General features: G+C 49.7%; 1 pseudogene; it reads left to right on the top strand.

Moving 5' to 3' along the window:
• Nucleotides 1–20,975, top strand: part of LOC142297448 (fucolectin-like) — a 37,138-nt pseudogene that overhangs the window by 4,878 nt on the left and 11,285 nt on the right.

Here is a 20,975-nt window from a genome sequence, read left to right as displayed (position 1 = left end):
AGGCGGAAAGCTGTGGGATTAATTACCTCGATTATCTCGTAAGGTCCAATAAATCTCGGACCAAGCTTAGCAGGACGGACCTTGAGTTTAATATTCCGTGTGGATAACCATACCTTGTCCCCAACTCAAAGGCTAGGGCCCTTGGAACGTCTCCTATTAGCAGAGGAGGCTTGACCAACCTTTGCCTTCTTCAAGTTCTCTTTCACCTCAGACCAGATAGCCTTTAATTTGTCCACAGTTGAGTCAGCCTCAGGAGTATCCACCACAGCGGAAGAAAAAGAACCAAAACGTGGATGCAACCCTAAATTGCAGAAAAAGGGGGTAGTCTGGATGGATTCCTGATACTGATTATTGATAGCGAACTCAGCTAGCGGCATATATTCCACCCAGTCAGACTGACGGTCAGACACATAACTAAATAAATAAATATCAACTCCTCTCCCATTAACAGCACTATCCACAGCAGGAACACAATGTCACCTGGTGATCGAAGTAGAAGTTGCTGGAGCGGACTCCGGTGGGGACCTAACACATAAATACAGCACCAAAACCAAGGTCATATCAAAAATACAGTAAAAGAACAATGATGAAGACATAAATACAGCACCATAACCAAACACATAATGTAAATACAGGCCCATAGCCAAGCTCATAATATAACTACAGCACCAGAACCAAGATCATAACATAAATACAGTAAAAGAACAATGATGAAGACATAAATACAGCACCATAACCAAACACATAATGTAAATACAGGCCCATAGCCAAGCTCATAATATAACTACAGCACCAGAACCAAGATCATAACATAAATACAGTAAAAGAACAATGATGATTGCATAAATATGACAGCACAACCAACCTCATAACATAATTACAGCAAAATAACCAAGGAAAATGTTAGTCCCAGGTCTGATTGGGCACACAGACCCAGGATGATGCAGCAAGCTGGAATGCACATGGTAGCGAAGACGTGTCACACTCTGGAGCCTCGGGAGCAGCAGGATGAATGAAGTGGAACCCAGCAGGGCTGGAGGCAAGACACAGTATACAGAGAAGGTGGAGCACAACAAACATAGCGGTGCTGAGACACAATCCTAAAACTCAGGAATGTGTCACTGGGGATTAAATAGGTCTAGGGAGATGATGGTTTTGATCCCCACTGAGCAACCTACAAAACACAACGTGGAGCCCAACAGAGGGCAGCGGACCCAGGAGAAGGGAGCGGAGCCTGTAATACCCAGAACAGATTTTTCTCAAATATGGTAATAATATATTGATAGTTAAAAGTACTTAACACATGGGTATATAATAGTTCATGTAATGTCTTTCCATGCACCTTAGATGTGGACATACACTCAGTGGTGGAAATATTTCAGAAAAACCTATCAAGACATATTTGTATACGTATGTTCAAATGATAGCCCCCGGCCGGGGCATCGCACCTCCAACCAACAGATGCATTAGCCCTTATGAACTAGTAATAAGAACTTTTATGTTAATGAAGTTTTGTGGTGTGAATTAATAGATATCCCTTTATTTTTTTGCTTATAGAGCCATTTATTTCAAGCAGCGTCCTATTAATGTTACAGATTATATTCTGTGCTTTTGCTGTTTTGCCGCGTGATCTTCTCAGCGTGTGCAGTAATATCTCGATATCTGAAGACCGTTTATTGCGTGTTTACAAATATCAGATCACGCTTTCCTCGGTGGTGAATTCTGTAACTTCTTTTATCTCCTTATCACATAAAGGTGTTCATGATTAAAACTGTGAAAGGAAAGTGAAATACGTCTGTAGTAAGAGAACTTCCCTCTTTCCACCTGTCCTATGTGTATATAGGGCTCCTTGTAGTATCATGTGTGGTAAGTCGCATTATTTCTGGTAAAGTGATCCGAACATCGGTCTCGATACATAATTGCCAGTTGGGTCTCGCTCCATTTGGCTTCGTGACAGTGAACAGCAAGCACAGAGCGGGTGACAGTGAACAGCAGGCACAGAGCAGGCGACAGTGAACAGCAGGCACAAAGCGGGCGACAGTGAACAGCAGGCACAGAGAAGGCGACAGTGAACAGCAGGCACAGAGAAGGCGACAGTGAACAGCAGGCACAATGCAGGCGACAGTGAACAGCAGGCACAGAGCGGGTGACAGTGAACAGCAGGCACAGAGCGGGCGACAGTAAACAGCAGGCACAGAGTGGGAGACAGTGAACAGCAGGCACAGAGCGGGCAATAGTGAACAGCAGGCATAGAGCGGGTGACAGTGAACAGTAGGCACAGAGCAGGCGACAGTGAACAGCAGGCACAGAGCGGGCGACAGTAAACAGCAAGCACAGAGTGGGCGACAGTGAACAGCGGGCACAGAGCAGGCGACAGTGAACAGCAGGCACAGAGCGAGCGACAGTGAACAGCAGGCACAGAGCGGGCGACAGTGAACAGCGGGCACAGAGCGGGCGACAGTAAACAGCGGGCACAGAGCAGGAGACAGTGAACAGCAGGCACAGAGCGGGTGACAGTGAACAGCAGGCACAGAGCGGGCAACAGTGAACAGTAGGCACAGAGCGGGCGACAGTGAACAGCAGGCACAGAGCGGGGAACAGTGAACAGCAGGCACAGAGCGGGCGACAGTGAACAGCGGGCAAAGAGCGGGCGACAGTGAACAGCAGGCACAAAGCGGGCGGCAGTGAACAGCGGGCACAGAGCGGGAGACAGAGAACAGCAGGCACAGAGCGGGCGACAGTGAACAGCAGGCACAGAGCGGGCGACAGTGAACAGTAGGCACAGAGCGGGCGACAGTGAACAGCAGGCACAGAGCGGGCGAAAGTGAACAGCGGGCACAGAGCGGGAGACAGTGAACAGCAGGCATAGAGCGGGCGACGGTGAACAGCAGGCACAGAGCGGGCGACAGTGAACAGCAGGCACAGAGCGAGCGACAGTGAACAGCAGGCGCAGAGCGGGCGACAGTGAACAGCAGGCACAGACAAGGTGAAAGTGAACAGCGGGCACAGAGTGGGAGACAGTGAACAGCAGGCACAAAGTGGGCGACAGTCAACAGCAGGCACAGAGCGCGCGACAGAAAAAAGCAAGCACAGAGTGGGGGACAGTGAACAGCAGGCACAGAGCGGGTGACAGTGAAAAGCGGGCACAGAGCCGGCAATAGTGAACAGCAAGCACAGAGCGGGCGACAGTGAACAGCAAGCACAGAGCGGGTGAAAGTGAACAGCAGGCACAGAGCGGGCGACAGTGAACAGAAGGCACAGAGCGGGCAACAGTGAACAGCAGGCACAGAGCGGGCGACAGTGAACAGCAGGCACAGAGCGGACGACAGTGAACAGGAGGCACAGAGCGGGTGACAGTGAACACTAGGCACAGAGCCGTCAACAGTGAACAGCAGGCACAGAGCAGGCGACAGTGGACAGCAGGCACAGAGCGGGCGACAGTGAGCAGCAGGCACAGAGCAGGCGACAGTGAACAGCAGGCACAGAGCGGGCGACAGTGAACAGCAGGCACAGAGCGGGCGACAGTGAACAGCGGGCAAAGAGCGGGTGACAGTGAACAGCAGGCACAGAGCGGGCGGCAGTGAACAGCGGGCACAGAGCGGGAGACAGAGAACAGCAGGCACAGAGCGGGCGACAGTGAACAGCAGGCACAGAGTGGGTGACAGTGAACACCAGGCACAGAGCGGGCGACAGTGAACAGCAGGCACAGAGCGGGCGAAAGTGAACAGCGGGCACAGAGCGGGAGACAGTGAACAGCAGGCACAGAGCGGGCAACGGTGAACAGCAGGCACAGAGCAGGCGACAGTGAACAGCAGGCACAGAGCGGGCGACAATGAACAGCAGGCGCAGAGCGGGCGACAGTGAACAGCAGGCACAGAGCAGGCGAAAGTGAACAGCGGGCACAGAGTGGGAGACAGTGAACAGCAGGCACAAAGCGGGCGACAGTCAACAGCAGGCACAGAGCGGGCGACAGTAAAAAGCAAGCACAGAGTGGGGGACAGTGAACAGCAGGCACAGAGCGGGTGACAGTGAAAAGCGGGCACAGAGCCGGCAATAGTGAACAGCAAGCACAGAGCGGGCGACAGTGAACAGCAAGCACAGAGCGGGCGACAGTGAACAGCAGGCACAGAGCGGGCGACAGTGAACAGCAGGCACAGAGCGGGCAACAGTGAACAGCAAGCACAGAGCGGGCGACAGTGAACAGCAGGCACAGAGCGGGCGACAGTGAACAGGAGGCACAGAGCGGGTGACAGTGAACACTAGGCACAGAGCCGTCAACAGTGAACAGCAGGCACAGAGCAGGCGACAGTGGACAGCAGGCACAGAGCGGGCGACAGTGAGCAGCAGGCATAGAGCGGGCGACAGTGAACAGCAGGCACAGAGCGGGCGACAGTGAACAGCAGGCACAGAGCGAGCGACAGTGAACAGCGGGCATAGAGTGGGTGACAGTGAACAGCGGGCACAGAGCGGGCGACAGTAAAAAGCAAGCACAGAGTGGGGGACAGTGAACAGCAGGCACAGAGCGGGCGACAGTGAACAGCGGGCACAGAGCAGGAGACAGTGAACAGCAGGCACAGAGCGGACGACAGTGAACAGCGGGCACAGAGCGGACGACAGTGAACAGCGGGCACAGAGCGGGTGACAGTGAAAAGCGGGCACAGAGCCGGCAATAGTGAACAGCAAGCACAGAGCGGGCGACAGTGAACAGCAAGCACAGAGCGGGCGACAATGAACAGCAGGCACAGAGCGGGCGACAGTGAACAGCAGGCACAGAGCGGGCAACAGTGAACAGCAGGCACAGAGCGGGCGACAGTGAACAGCAGGCACAGAGCGGGCGACAGTGAACAGGAGGCACAGAGCGGGTGACAGTGAACACTAGGCACAGAGCCGTCAACAGTGAACAGCAGGCACAGAGCAGGCGACAGTGGACAGCAGGCACAGAGCGGGCGACAGTGAGCAGCAGGCATAGAGCGGGCGACAGTGAACAGCAGGCACAGAGCGGGCGACAGTGAACAGCAGGCACAGAGCGAGCGACAGTGAACAGCGGGCATAGAGTGGGTGACAGTGAACAGCGGGCACAGAGCGGGCGACAGTAAAAAGCAAGCACAGAGTGGGGGACAGTGAACAGCAGGCACAGAGCGGGCGACAGTGAACAGCGGGCACAGAGCAGGAGACAGTGAACAGCAGGCACAGAGCGGACGACAGTGAACAGCGGGCACAGAGCGGACGACAGTGAACAGCGGGCACAGAGCGGGTGACAGTGAAAAGCGGGCACAGAGCCGGCAATAGTGAACAGCAAGCACAGAGCGGGCGACAGTGAACAGCAAGCACAGAGCGGGCGACAATGAACAGCAGGCACAGAGCGGGCGACAGTGAACAGCAGGCACAGAGCGGGCAACAGTGAACAGCAGGCACAGAGCGGGCGACAGTGAACAGCAGGCACAGAGCGGGCGACAGTGAACAGGAGGCACAGAGCGGGTGACAGTGAACACTAGGCACAGAGCCGTCAACAGTGAACAGCAGGCACAGAGCAGGCGACAGTGGACAGCAGGCACAGAGCGGGCGACAGTGAGCAGCAGACACAGAGCGGGCGACAGTGAACAGCAGGCACAGAGCGGACGACAGTGAACAGCGGGCACAGAGCAGGAGACAGTGAACAGCAGGCACAGAGCGGACGACAGTGAACAGCGGGCACAGAGCAGGAGACAGTGAACAGCAGGCACAGAGCGGACGCCAGTAAAAAGCAAGCACAGAGTGGGGGACAGTGAACAGCAGGCACAGAGCGGGCGACAGTGAACAGCGGGCACAGAGCAGGAGACAGTGAACAGCAGGCACAGAGCGGACGACAGTGAACAGCGGGCACAGAGCGGACGACAGTGAACAGCGGGCACAGAGCGGGTGACAGTGAAAAGCGGGCACAGAGCCGGCAATAGTGAACAGCAAGCACAGAGCGGGCGACAGTGAACAGCAAGCACAGAGCGGGCGACAATGAACAGCAGGCACAGAGCGGGCGACAGTGAACAGCAGGCACAGAGCGGGCAACAGTGAACAGCAGGCACAGAGCGGGCGACAGTGAACAGCAGGCACAGAGCGGGCGACAGTGAACAGGAGGCACAGAGCGGGTGACAGTGAACACTAGGCACAGAGCCGTCAACAGTGAACAGCAGGCACAGAGCAGGCGACAGTGGACAGCAGGCACAGAGCGGGCGACAGTGAGCAGCAGACACAGAGCGGGCGACAGTGAACAGCAGGCACAGAGCGGACGACAGTGAACAGCGGGCACAGAGCAGGAGACAGTGAACAGCAGGCACAGAGCGGACGACAGTGAACAGCGGGCACAGAGCAGGAGACAGTGAACAGCAGGCACAGAGCGGACGCCAGTAAAAAGCAAGCACAGAGTGGGGGACAGTGAACAGCAGGCACAGAGCGGGCGACAGTGAACAGCGGGCACAGAGCAGGAGACAGTGAACAGCAGGCACAGAGCGGGGAACAGTGAACAGCAGGCACAGAGCGGGCGACAGTGAACAGCGGGCACAGAGCAGGAGACAGTGAACTGCAGGCACAGAGTGGACGACAGTGAACAGCGGGCACAGAGCAGGAGACAGTGAACAGCAGGTACAGAGCGGACAACAGTGAACAGCAGGCACAGAGCGGGCAACAGTGAACAGTGGGCACAGAGCGGGCAACAGTGAACAGTAGGCACAGAGCGGGCGACAGTGAACAGCAGGCACAGAGCGGGGAACAGTGAACAGCAGGCACAGAGCGAGCAACAATGAACAGCGGCAGAATGTCACATGAACGTTCATATTTATTACTTATTCCTCTACAACGCAACCGATATCCCAAGGAGAGACTGGCGGGGGGATACCGGCAGCACAGCTGTGCAAAGAGCCCGGCCCGTTAGGTAATTATTTTTTTCTGTCTTTTTTTTTAGATTTTAATACCACCATTGGCCAGTTGATCACAGACAATTTAATATTGGACAGCTCCTTTAATTGGAACTGGTAATATTAATCAGTAGCTACTTTCTCTCTCCTGTAGAGTGTAAGCTCTTATTGTCAGCGGGGTCCTCTCCCCTCTTCTCTTCTGTAGAGTGTAAGCTCATATGGTCAGCAGGGTCCTCTCTTTCTTTCTCCCCCCCCTCCTCTCTCTCTCTCTCCTGTAGAATGAAAGCTCTTATGATCAGTGGGGTCCTCTCTCTCCTGTAGAGTGTAAATTCTTATGATCAGTGGAGTCTTCTTTCTCTGTCTCCTGTCGAATGTAAGCTCTTATGATCAGCAGGGACCTCTCCCTCTCTCTCTCTTATAGAGTGTAAGCTCTTGTGGTCAGTGGGGTCCTCTCTCCCTCTCCTCTAGAGTATAAGCTCTTATAGACAGCATAGTCCTCTCTCTCCTGTAGAATGTAAGATCTTATGATCAGCAGGGACCTATCCCTCTCTCCCTTGTAGAGTGTAAGCTCTTATGGTCAGTGGAGTCCTCTCCCTCTCTCTCCTATAGAATGTAAGCTTTTTTAGTCAGCAGGGTCCTCTTTCTCCCCTGTAGAATGTAAGCTTTTATGGTCAGCAGCATCGTCTTCCTCTCTCTCACCTGTAGAGTGTAAGTTCTTATGATCAGTGGAATCCTCTCTTCCTCTCCTGTAGACTGTAAGCTCTTTTGGTCAGTGGGGTCCTCTCTTTCCTGTAGAATGAAAGCTCTTATACTCAACAGGGTCCTCTCTCTCTCCTGTACAGTGAAAGCTCTTATGGTCAGCGGGGTCCTATAGTCAGCAGGGTCCTGTCTCTCCTGTAGAGTGTAAGCTGTTATGGTCAGTGGGGTCCTCTCTCTCTCTCCTGTAGAGTGTAAGATCTTATGGTCAGTGGGGTCCTCTCTCTCTCTCTCCTGTAGAGTGTAAGCTCTTATGGTCAGCGGGATCCTCTCTCTTTCTTCTGTAGAGTGTAAGCTCTTATGGTCAGTGGGATCCTCTCTTTCTTGTAGAGTATAGGCTCTTATAGTCAGCGGGGTCCTCTCTGCCTTTATCTTCTCCCGCCATGTGAAGTTTCTGAACAATTACAAAATTTGCATTATTAACATTTGCGCCAATTTATTAATCAAAAATCAAGTTTTTGAAAAAATTCAAATGAATTAGAGGGAAGTAATTCTTAACCAGAAAAGCTTTTTGGATCTTCTATGTCGGCACCCGAGTTCAACTGGTGAAATCTACATAGGGATATGGTGCACCATTGTTTTTGCAGTAAAAACTATTTTTTTTTTGCATTCGAGGTGCTTTTTTTTAATGTAACTTGATTTGATCCACCTTTGTCGATTTACTTGTGTTTTATTTATCTCCAATGAAATTTTTGGCCACCGGTCCTGGTCCTCGGTTCATTGTTTTTTGTGATTACTGATTCTCACCCAGAGTCTGGTAGTCGTGTCGCCCATATACATAGTCAGGGGCACGTAGTCACAGAGGCAGAGTTTTTTTAAGATATTTTTTATCATTGCACAAATCAGTATATGGCTGCCATACCATGCGTACTGTACTCTAGCTAGAATCTCATCTAGGAAGTAAGTACACCCCTAGTGTGCTCCTTGGACATACAGATCAGAACTGCTTTTCCAGCTGCATGGCCGAGCGCCTGTGCAGCTTGTAAACTCCATCCTGGCATGGAGGTGGTGATGGGAGTGGAAATGAGTGGAGAAGGACCTGGGATGATGTCATCATCATGTGACCTGAGGGGGCGGAGCTTTTGTGCAGAGACTGGGAAAGACTTTGTGTGCAGAGACTGGGAAAGAAAGTGAAACAGAGCATCTCCTCATGTGGTTAGTGCTCTCTGAGCCCGGGGAATAGTGGGAGACAGTTATAGTTATTCTATACCCTCCCTATAATATCACTGTCACATAGCCTGGGCGTGCTGGGAATTATAGTTCTCCTACACCTCCCTGAAATATAATTTTCAGGCTGCAATTTTCTCTGATATCATTACAGCCTGGGCATTCTGGGACCTGTTGTTCTCATATTACCTTCCTGACTGTAATTTTCTTTGACATCCCATAGCGGCCTGGAGTTTTAGATTGCTCCTTTTTTATACAGGGAGTGTAACTTGGGGTGAGGAGCAGCTGGGGTATATACCAAGGGGGCGGGATCAGCTAGGATTTTCCTGCCCTATGACTACAATGGTATATACCCCATAACCTCCTCACCATTCTACATCAGTGTGGACGACCATAGGAGGATGACATCACAAAAACAAAGAAAAAGACATTTACCTGAGTAGTAACTTGATGGTAGATTCTCAATATCGGGCTTTACTGTGCTGCAGATATAAATGGCCATTTACCAGACTGATTTGATGATTTGCAGGATGAAGCTCCTCTTCCTCGTTGTCCTCCTCTGGATGGTGTGTGACGGCGCGGCTACAGGTCCAGTACACTTCTGTCTTTATACTTTATAACAATGGATGATGTGATTACAAACTGGCAGTTCAATGAAAAGGGAAGAGGTCCCGACTCCCAGAGGTTCAGGCAAATCCGCAGAGCATTGCACTGCCCTAAAAATAAGCTCCATCCTCCTCCCCAGGTCTGCAGAATTCTTCACTCCCAGGAGCCTTCATATAGTCTGAGGAAACATCCCGAGAGTAAAATGCACTGGAGAATGGAGAAAAGTGGCTACCTGCATATGTAGTGTTCCTCAGGGGTGGGTCTGGTTTGGGAGTTGATTAGTTCCTGCATGTTTAGTGTTCCTCAGGGGTGGGTCTGGTTTGGGGGGTTATTAGTTCCTGCATGTTTAGTGTTCCTAGGGTTGGGTCTGGTTTGGGGGGTGATTAGTTCCTGCATATTTAGTGTTCCTAAAGGGTGGGTCTGGTTTGGGGGTTGAGTCGTTCTTGCATGTTTAGTGTTCCTAGGATGGGGGTCTGGTTTGGGGGGTGATTAGTTCCTGCATATGTAGTGTTCCTCAGGGGTGGGTCTGGTTTGGGAGTTGATTAGTTCCTGCATGTTTAGTGTTCCTCAGGGGTGGGTCTGGTTTGGGGGGTTATTAGTTCCTGCATGTTTAGTGTTCCTAGGGTTGGGTCTGGTTTGGGGGGTGATTAGTTCCTGCATATTTAGTGTTCCTAAAGGGTGGGTCTGGTTTGGGGGTTGAGTCGTTCTTGCATGTTTAGTGTTCCTAGGATGGGGGTCTGGTTTGGGGGGTGATTAGTTCCTGCATGTTTAGTGTTCCTCAGGGGTGGGTCTGGTTTGGGGAGTGATTAGTTCCTGCATGTTTAGTGTTCCTCAGGGGTGAGTCTGGTTTGAGGGGTGATTAGTTCCTGCATGCTTAGTGTTCCTAGGGTTGGGTCTGGTTTGGGGGGTGATTAGTTCTTGCATATATAGTGTTCCTAGGAGGGGGGTCTGGTTTGGGAGTTGATTAGTTCCTGCATATGTAGTGTTCCTAGGGGTGGGTCTGGTTTGGAGGGTGATTAGTTCCTGCATGTTTAGTGTTCCTAAAGGGTGGGTCTGGTTTGGGGGTTGAGTCGTTCTTGCATGTTTAGTGTTTCTAGGATGGGGGTCTGGTTTGGGGGGTGATTAGTTCCTGCATGTTTAGTGTTCCTCAGGGGTGAGTCTGGTTTGGGGGTTGATTAGTTCCTGCATGTTTAGTGTTCCTCAGGGGTGGGTCTGGTTTGGAGGGTGATTAGTTCCTGCATGTTTAGTGTTCCTAAAGGGTGGATCTGGTTTGGGGGTTGAGTCGTTCTTGCATGTTTAGTGTTCCTAGGATGGGGGTCTGGTTTGGGGGGTGATTAGTTCCTGCATGTTTAGTGTTCCTCAGGGGTGGGTCTGGTTTGGGAAGTGATTAGTTCCTGCATGTTTAGTTTATCTAGGAGGTGCGTCTGGTTTGGGGGGTGATTAGTTCCTGCATGTTTAGTGTTCCTCAGGGGTGAGTCTGGTTTGGTGGGTGATTAGTTCCTGCATGTTTAGTGTTCCTAGGGGTTGGGTCTGGTTTGGGGGGTGATTAGTTCTTGCATATATAGTGTTCCTAGGAGGGGGGTCTGGTTTGGGAGTTGATTAGTTCCTGCATGTTTAGTGTTCCTAAGCGATGGGTCTGGTTTGGGAGTTGATTAGTTCCTGCATGTTTAGTGTTCCTAAGCGATGGGTCTGGTTTGGGAGTTGATTAGTTCCTGCATGTTTAGTGTTCCTCAGGGGTGAGTCTGGTTTGAGGGGTGATTAGTTCCTGCATGCTTAGTGTTCCTAGGGTTGGGTCTGGTTTGGGGGGTGATTAGTTCTTGCATATATAGTGTTCCTAGGAGGGGGGTCTGGTTTGGGGGTTGATTAGTTCCTGCATGTTTAGTGTTCCTCAGGGGTGGGTCTGGTTTGGAGGGTGATTAGTTCCTGCATGTTTAGTGTTCCTAAAGGGTGGATCTGGTTTGGGGGTTGAGTCGTTCTTGCATGTTTAGTGTTCCTAGGATGGGGGTCTGGTTTGGGGGGTGATTAGTTCCTGCATGTTTAGTGTTCCTCAGGGGTGGGTCTGGTTTGGGGAGTGATTAGTTCCTGCATGTTTAGTGTTCCTCAGGGGTGAGTCTGGTTTGAGGGGTGATTAGTTCCTGCATGCTTAGTGTTCCTAGGGTTGGGTCTGGTTTGGGGGGTGATTAGTTCTTGCATATATAGTGTTCCTAGGAGGGGGGTCTGGTTTGGGAGTTGATTAGTTCCTGCATATGTAGTGTTCCTAGGGGTGGGTCTGGTTTAGGGGGTTGATTAGTTCCTGCATGTTTAGTGTTCCTCAGGGGTGGGTCTGGTTTGGAGGGTGATTAGTTCCTGCATGTTTAGTGTTCCTAAAGGGTGGGTCTGGTTTGGGGGTTGAGTCGTTCTTGCATGTTTAGTGTTCCTAGGATGGGGGTCTGGTTTGCGGGGTGATTAGTTCCTGCATGTTTAGTGTTCCTCAGGGGTGGGTCTGGTTTGGGGAGTGATTAGTTCCTGCATGTTTAGTGTTCCTCAGGGGTGAGTCTGGTTTGAGGGGTGATTAGTTCCTGCATGCTTAGTGTTCCTAGGGTTGGGTCTGGTTTGGGGGGTGATTAGTTCTTGCATATATAGTGTTCCTAGGAGGGGGGTCTGGTTTGGGAGTTGATTAGTTCCTGCATATGTAGTGTTCCTAGGGGTGGGTCTGGTTTAGGGGGTTGATTAGTTCCTGCATGTTTAGTGTTCCTCAGGGGTGGGTCTGGTTTGGAGGGTGATTAGTTCCTGCATGTTTAGTGTTCCTAAAGGGTGGGTCTGGTTTGGGGGTTGAGTCGTTCTTGCATGTTTAGTGTTCCTAGGATGGGGGTCTGGTTTGGGGGGTGATTAGTTCCTGCATGTTTAGTGTTCCTCAGGGGTGAGTCTGGTTTGGGGGTTGATTAGTTCCTGCATGTTTAGTGTTCCTCAGGGGTGGGTCTGGTTTGGAGGGTGATTAGTTCCTGCATGTTTAGTGTTCCTAAAGGGTGGATCTGGTTTGGGGGTTGAGTCATTCTTGCATGTTTAGTGTTCCTAGGATGGGGGTCTGGTTTGGGGGGTGATTAGTTCCTGCATGTTTAGTGTTCCTCAGGGGTGGGTCTGGTTTGGGAAGTGATTAGTTCCTGCATGTTTAGTTTATCTAGGAGGTGCGTCTGGTTTGGGGGGTGATTAGTTCCTGCATGTTTAGTGTTCCTCAGGGGTGAGTCTGGTTTGGTGGGTGATTAGTTCCTGCATGTTTAGTGTTCCTAGGGGTTGGGTCTGGTTTGGGGGGTGATTAGTTCTTGCATATATAGTGTTCCTAGGAGGGGGGTCTGGTTTGGGAGTTGATTAGTTCCTGCATGTTTAGTGTTCCTAAGCGATGGGTCTGGTTTGGGAGTTGATTAGTTCCTGCATGTTTAGTGTTCCTAAGCGATGGGTCTGGTTTGGGAGTTGATTAGTTCCTGCATGTTTAGTGTTCCTCAGGGGTGAGTCTGGTTTGAGGGGTGATTAGTTCCTGCATGCTTAGTGTTCCTAGGCTTGGGTCTGGTTTGGGGGGTGATTAGTTCTTGCATATATAGTGTTCCTAGGAGGGGGGTCTGGTTTGGGAGTTGATTAGTTCCTGCATGTTTAGTGTTTCTCAAGGGTGAGTCTGGTTTGAGGGGTGATTAGTTCCTGCATGTTTAGTGTTCCTAAGGGGTGGGTCTGGTTTGGGGGGTGAGTCGTTCTTGCATGTTTAGTGTTCCTCAAGGGTGAGTCTGGTTTGGGAGTTGATTAGTTCCTGCATGTTTAGTGTTCCTCAAGGGTGAGTCTAGTTTGAGGGGTGATTAGTTCCTGCATGTTTAGTGTTCCTAAGGGGTGGGTCTGGTTTGGTGGGTGATTAGTTCCTGCATGTTTAGTGTTCCTAAGGGGTGGGTCTGGTTTGGTGGGTGATTAGTTCCTGCATGTTTAGTGTTGCTCAAGGGTGAGTCTTGTTTGGTGGGTGATTAGTTCCTGCATGTTTAGTGTTCCTCAGGGGTGGGTCTGGTTTGGCTGGTGATTAGTTCCTGCATGCTTAGTGTTCCTAGGGGTTGGGTCTGGTTTGGGGGGTGATTAGTTCTTGCATATATAGTGTTCCTAGGAGGAGGGTCTGGTTTGGGAGTTGATTAGTTCCTGCATGTTTAGTGTTCCTCAGGGGTGAGTCTGGTTTGAGGGGTGATTAGTTCCTGCATGCTTAGTGTTCCTAGGGTTGGGTCTGGTTTGGGGGGTGATTAGTTCTTGCATATATAGTGTTCCTAGGAGGGGGGTCTGGTTTGGGAGTTGATTAGTTCCTGCATATGTAGTGTTCCTAGGGGTGGGTCTGGTTTAGGGGGTTGATTAGTTCCTGCATGTTTAGTGTTCCTCAGGGGTGGGTCTGGTTTGGAGGGTGATTAGTTCCTGCATGTTTAGTGTTCCTAAAGGGTGGGTCTGGTTTGGGGGTTGAGTCGTTCTTGCATGTTTAGTGTTCCTAGGATGGGGGTCTGGTTTGGGGGGTGATTAGTTCCTGCATGTTTAGTGTTCCTCAGGGGTGAGTCTGGTTTGGAGGGTGATTAGTTCCTGCATGTTTAGTGTTCCTAGGATGGGGGTCTGGTTTGGGGGTTGATTAGTTCCTGCATGTTTAGTGTTCCTCAGGGGTGGGTCTGGTTTGGAGGGTGATTAGTTCCTGCATGTTTAGTGTTCCTAAAGGGTGGATCTGGTTTGGGGGTTGAGTCGTTCTTGCATGTTTAGTGTTCCTAGGATGGGGGTCTGGTTTGGGGGGTGATTAGTTCCTGCATGTTTAGTGTTCCTCAGGGGTGGGTCTGGTTTGGGGAGTGATTAGTTCCTGCATGTTTAGTTTATCTAGGAGGTGCGTCTGGTTTGGGGGGTGATTAGTTCCTGCATGTTTAGTGTTCCTCAGGGGTGAGTCTGGTTTGGTGGGTGATTAGTTCCTGCATGTTTAGTGTTCCTAAAGGGTGGGTCTGGTTTGGGGGTTGAGTCGTTCTTGCATGTTTAGTGTTCCTAGGATGGGGGTCTGGTTTGGGGGGTGATTAGTTCCTGCATGTTTAGTGTTCCTCAGGGGTGAGTCTGGTTTGGAGGGTGATTAGTTCCTGCATGTTTAGTGTTCCTACGATGGGGGTCTGGTTTGGGGGTTGATTAGTTCCTGCATGTTTAGTGTTCCTCAGGGGTGGGTCTGGTTTGGAGGGTGATTAGTTCCTGCATGTTTAGTGTTCCTAAAGGGTGGATCTGGTTTGGGGGTTGAGTCGTTCTTGCATGTTTAGTGTTCCTAGGATGGGGGTCTGGTTTGGGGGGTGATTAGTTCCTGCATGTTTAGTGTTCCTCAGGGGTGGGTCTGGTTTGGGGAGTGATTAGTTCCTGCATGTTTAGTTTATCTAGGAGGTGCGTCTGGTTTGGGGGGTGATTAGTTCCTGCATGTTTAGTGTTCCTCAGGGGTGAGTCTGGTTTGGTGGGTGATTAGTTCCTGCATGTTTAGTGTTCCTAGGGGTTGGGTCTGGTTTGGGGGGTGATTAGTTCTTGCATATATAGTGTTCCTAGGAGGGGGGTCTGGTTTGGGAGTTGATTAGTTCCTGCATGTTTAGTGTTCCTAAGCGATGGGTCTGGTTTGGGAGTTGATTAGTTCCTGCATGTTTAGTGTTCCTCAGGGGTGAGTCTGGTTTGAGGGGTGATTAGTTCCTGCATGCTTAGTGTTCCTAGGGTTGGGTCTGGTTTGGGGGGTGATTAGTTCTTGCATATATAGTGTTCCTAGGAGGGGGGTCTGGTTTGGGAGTTGATTAGTTCCTGCATGTTTAGTGTTTCTCAAGGGTGAGTCTGGTTTGAGGGGTGATTAGTTCCTGCATGTTTAGTGTTCCTCAAGGGTGAGTCTGGTTTGGGAGTTGATTAGTTCCTGCATGTTTAGTGTTCCTCAAGGGTGAGTCTAGTTTGAGGGTTGATTAGTTCCTGCATGTTTAGTGTTCCTAAGGGGTGGGTCTGGTTTGGTGGGTGATTAGTTCCTGCATGTTTAGTGTTCCTAAGGGGTGGGTCTGGTTTGGTGGGTGATTAGTTCCTGCATGTTTAGTGTTCCTCAGGGGTGGGTCTGGTTTGGCTGGTGATTAGTTCCTGCATGCTTAGTGTTCCTAGGGGTTGGGTCTGGTTTGGGGGGTGATTAGTTCTTGCATATATAGTGTTCCTAGGAGGAGGGTCTGGTTTGGGAGTTGATTAGTTCCTGCATGTTTAGTGTTCCTCAGGGGTGAGTCTGGTTTGAGGGGTGATTAGTTCCTGCATGCTTAGTGTTCCTAGGGTTGGGTCTGGTTTGGGGGGTGATTAGTTCTTGCATATATAGTGTTCCTAGGAGGGGGGTCTGGTTTGGGAGTTGATTAGTTCCTGCATGTTTAGTGTTTCTCAAGGGTGAGTCTGGTTTGGGAGTTGATTAGTTCCTGCATGTTTAGTGTTCCTCAAGGGTGAGTCTGGTTTGAGGGGTGATTAGTTCCTGCATGTTTAGTGTTCCTAGGAGGGGGGTCTGGTTTGAGGGGTGATTAGTTCCTGCATGTTTAGTGTTCCTCAAGGGTGAGTCTGGTTTGGGAGTTGATTAGTTCCTGCATGTTTAGTGTACCTCAAGGGTGAGTCTGGTTTGAGGGGTGATTAGTTCCTGCATGTTTAGTGTTCCTAAGGGGTGGGTCTGGTTTGGTGGGTGATTAGTTCCTGCATGTTTAGTGTTCCTAAGGGGTGGGTCTGGTTTGGTGAGTGATTAGTTCCTGCATGTTTAGTGTTGCTCAAGGGTGAGTCTTGTTTGGTGGGTGATTAGTTCCTGCATGTTTAGTGTTCCTCAGGGGTGGGTCTGGTTTGGCTGGTGATTAGTTCCTGCATGCTTAGTGTTCCTAGGGGTTGGGTCTGGTTTGGGGGGTGATTAGTTCTTGCATATATAGTGTTCCTAGGAGGGGGGTCTGGTTTGGGAGTTGATTGGTTCCTGCATGTTTAGTGTTCCTCAGGGGTGAGTCTGGTTTGGGGGGATGATTAGTTCCTGCATGTATATTATTCCTAGAGGGTGGGTTTGGTTTAGGGGGTGATTAGTTCCTATTTGCTTACAGCAGTGTTCCTAGGGGGTGGGTCTGGTTTGGGGGGTGATTAGTTCCTACATGTCTAGTGTTCCTAAGGGGTGATTCTGGTTTATGGGTGATTAGTTCCTGCATCTTTAGTGTTCCTAAGGGGTGGGTCTGGTTTGGGGTGTGATTAGTTCATGCATGTTTAGTGTTCCTGGGGGGCGGGTCTGGTTTGGGGGGTGAGTCGTTCTTGCATGTTTAGTGTTCCTCAGGGGTGAGTCTGGTTTGGGGGTTGATTAGTTCCTGCATGTTTAGTGTTCCTAGGGGGTGGGTCTGGTTTGGGGGTGATTAGTTCCTGCATGTTTAGTGTTCCTCAGGGGTGGGTTTGGTTTGGGGGATGATTAGTTCCTGCATGTTTAGTGTTCCTAAAGGGTGGGTCTGGTTTGGGGGAGGTCAGTCGTTCTTACATGTTTAGTGTTCCTAGGAGGGGGGTCTGGTTTGGGGAGTGATTAGTTCCTGCATGTTTAGTGTTCCTAAGCGGTGGGTCTGGTTTGGGGGTTGATTAGTTCCTGCATGTTTAGTGTTCCTAGGAGGGGGGTCTGGTTTCAGGGGTGATTTGTTCCTGCATGTATAGTATTCCTAGAGGGTGGGTTTGGTTTAGGGGGTGATTAGTTCCTATTTGTTTAGTGTTCCTAGGGGGTGGGTCTGGTTTTGGGAGTGATTAGTTCCTGCATGTTTAGTGTTCCTAAGGGGTGGGTCTGGTTTGGGGGATGATTTGTTCCTGCATCTTTAGTGTTCCCAAGGGGTGGGTCTGGTTTGGGGGTTGATTAGTTCCTGCATGTTTAGTGTTCCTCAGGGGTGGGTCTAGTTTGGGGGGATTAGTTCCTGCATGTATAGTGTTCCTAGAGGGTGGGTCTGGTTTGGTTGAGGATTACTTCCAACAGTTTGATCTAAGAATTCAGGATATTTAAACCCCACCCCCAAGGAACACTAAAAAGCCAGGAAAGCCCCGAAGATGTCCACTTTTGGATATGATATCGCTAAGCACTCCCCTATTTGTTATGCTGTTCCCAGCTTCGGGATCTACATAGCAAAAAGCAGGGAAAATCAGGACTTTTAGAAAGTACAACAATGGGTATTTGTTTAGAGAGCCTGGGGCCTGTAAACTTTAGTCATTAATCCGTGTTATTTTGGGGGCCTGAAATTAAGTTCTTGTTTGAGGTTTGTATTTATTTAGGGGTCAGATCTGTTGTGATGAATGATATATTATATATACTTTTTCGATCCATGTGCCATACAATAGGGCTGGGACTATTTAATATCGCGGAGCTAGCGCCAACATCTTTTATTTTTCACCCTCCATTTTTCCTTGTTGCCTCTTCATGATGGCGGAGTGCCGATGGGTTTTTAAAGCAGACGAGGTCTACTGAGGAACCACATTGGTGCCATCTTTGTATTCTCATGAGGCTGAGGTTCAAAAGAGATCATCATATGTTCGCTATACTTTATACTACAATGTCATACATACAAGTCAATGGGAACCCGAATTTTTGTGCTAAAAAATGGCTGCAAAAAGGTTATAGCAAGTAAGGCCTAGAGTGCTGCAAATCGAAGCAAAATGGAGACCAGAAGAGTCCTCACCCCGCTGACCCCCGTCTTCTCCACTGTCTGGGAGTGGGCACGTTGCTCCTTTATGGACGGGGCTTTTATTTGGCTTTTTCTCTTTAGTTGCAGAAAGTATGGATGATGAGGAATTTCCTTCAATGATGGAAGAGCAAGAATCGGAAGCCTCCTCACTCGGAAGTAAATGTGAGTGTTTCAAAGAATATTTCCTTCAGGAATGAGAATATCCAGCCAGAGACGCCTCCAGGGATTATTAAGCACTAAGTATATTATAATTTTCAGGTGGAGGAAAGACCTCTTATTTCCCTGTAGGGTAATGTTCACATGGGGCAGATAAGCTGTGGATCTTGTGTACTAATTTGTAGGTGGGAACACCAGTTATGGGTATACCCCTCAAAATGTCAATATGTTAATTTTTCTTGTGACCTTGAGCATCAATCACAGCTGACAACGGCGCCTCCTGCTGGTCACCAGTGGAGTTATTGTCTGCGGGGGCCAGCATCACACTCTTCTTGAAGGATGGCCCTCAGGTTATTCAAGTTCTGGGGTACAGAGTTATGGCCTCTACACGGTGACTCAGCTGATACCATAGGTTTTCTATGGGATTCAGGTCTGGAGATAGTGCGGCCGCTCCATCTGATGTCCCCCAGTCTCCAGCAGCCGCTCCCTACTTGTGTGACCTCGATGGTCTGGAGCATTGTCCTTTATGAAGATGACATTAGGCTGGTGTTGTTCATGCAGAGGCACAATGACTGGAGTAATGATGATATTCCAGTAGTCGGGGCGGTCATTGTACCAGTCACACAGTGTAGGGCCGTTCGGTACTGACCAGAGACCGGTCCACACTATAACACCACCACCACCAAAGGCTCGTCTGGTGACAGCAGTGGCTGATGCACAGCGATCTCCCTGACTACTCCAATATGGCCATCATTTCTGCTCAATGTGAATCAACTTTCATCAGTGACCGGCACTGAGGCCTCTTGGCCCTCGTTAAGTGTGGATGACTATGCCTTGTGGTCAGGTACCTTGCAGGTCATCTAGCACACAGACCACGCTGATGTAAACGGTTTCAAATGATCTGACATGACACTTGGGTGCCTCTCACTTCCATTAAATATGCTTTGAGCTGTGTGTTATTCATCGTTCGGTTCTGAAGGGCATTGTTCTCAATGAAGCGGTCATCAATGTGGGATGTGGCCAGTGGACGTCCACTTCTCTACCTTTCTGTGACTTTTCCAGTCTCTCTGTATCTCTGTACAACCTGCTGGTGACACTCTGTGACACTCTAAGCTCAGTGGTCACTTACACTTGAGATCATCCTGCTTGAAGCCTCACATTGGCACAGTACTGATGATCAATTGGACCCATGATGACAAAATGTGACCTAAATGGTGAGGAGGACTGTTTATGCCAATTCTAACTGAACCCCAAAATGTATTCAGTGATTCATGGAGCAAACACCGGTTGTGAATTTTGCCATTAAGCCCCATGTTAGAGTGAAGCAAGTTCAGTGATTGTTGTTCATACCCAACAGACTTTTCCCAAAAAACAGAGTTGGGGTTTGAAGATCATGTGCTTTACGTATGCAAAGCAGTCACGGGAGCATCGCTGTGCTCGGGTACACTCGATACTCAGCCCAGTGTGAGCCGCTTGCAGTGTTTGAATGGCTCTCACTGAGGGCAAAAACAGTGTGGTCGGATGTAGTGAGCACAAAATAAATGGAAAAACCCTGCCCACCCTCCCCCACAAGTGATCTGTTTATGGGTGCATGTGGGCGGAGACCCGAACTGCCCAATTAGTGACCTCCACTGGGGTTAAGGTCAAGTCCGATCCCAAACAGAACTTTACCTAAAGTCCAGCTGAACTCGCTGAACTGAACTTCCACGGCTCCGCTCATCTCTAATGTTTTGTAAGTAGTGTATATACAGTTGAAACTAGACGTTTCATTCCATTCTCTATAAAGATACATCTGTATGTATTCCCTCCGCTCTCTATAAAGACACATCTGCAGGTTTTTCCCTCCACTCTCTATACAGACACATCTGCAGGTTTTTCCCTCCACTCTCTATAAAGATACATCTGTATGTATTCCATCCGCTCTCTATAAAGACACATCTGCAGGTTTTTCCCTCTGCTCTCTATACAGACACATCTGCAGGTTTTTCCTTCCGCTCTCTATAAAGACACATCTGCAGGTTTTTCCCTCCGCTCTCTATACAGACACATCTGCAGGTTTTTCCCTCCGCTCTCTATTCAGACACATCTGCAGGTTTTTCCCTCCGCTCTCTATAAAGACACATCTGCAGGTTTTTCCCTCCGCTCTCTATACAGACCCATCTGCAGGTTTTTCTCTCCGCTTTCTATACAGACACATCTGCAGGTTTTTCCCTCCGCTCTCTATAAAGACACATCTGTAGGTATTCCCTCCACTCTCTATAAAGACACATTTGCAGGTTTTTTCCTCCGCTCTCTATAAAGACACATCTGCAGGTTTTTCCCTCTGCTCTCTCTAAAGACACATCTGCAGGTTTTTCCCTCCGCTCTCTATACAGACCCATCTGCAGGTTTTTCTCTCCGCTTTCTATACAGACACATCTGCAGGTTTTTCCCTCCGCTCTCTATAAAGATACATCTGTAGGTATTCCCTCCGCTCTCTATACAGACACATCTGCAGGTTTTTTCCTCCGCTCTCTATAAAGACACATCTGCAGGTTTTTTCCTCCACTCTCTATAAAAGACACATCTGCAGGTTTTTCCCTCCACTCTCTATGCAGACACGTCTCCAGGTTTTTCCCTCCACTCTATACAGACACATCTGCAGGTTTTTCCCTCCACTCTGATCATTTGGATTTAAAAAGATAGGACTTTTAAGAGAATTAGAAAAAGAAAAATTGTGAATGTAGGGAAG

Source organism: Anomaloglossus baeobatrachus, chromosome 3, assembly GCF_048569485.1.
Source record: "Anomaloglossus baeobatrachus isolate aAnoBae1 chromosome 3, aAnoBae1.hap1, whole genome shotgun sequence".
In the NCBI taxonomy this organism is placed as follows: domain Eukaryota; kingdom Metazoa; phylum Chordata; class Amphibia; order Anura; family Aromobatidae; genus Anomaloglossus; species Anomaloglossus baeobatrachus.
The sequence above is the reverse complement of the archived record's forward strand: the minus strand, read 5'-3'. Positions and strand labels throughout refer to the sequence as shown.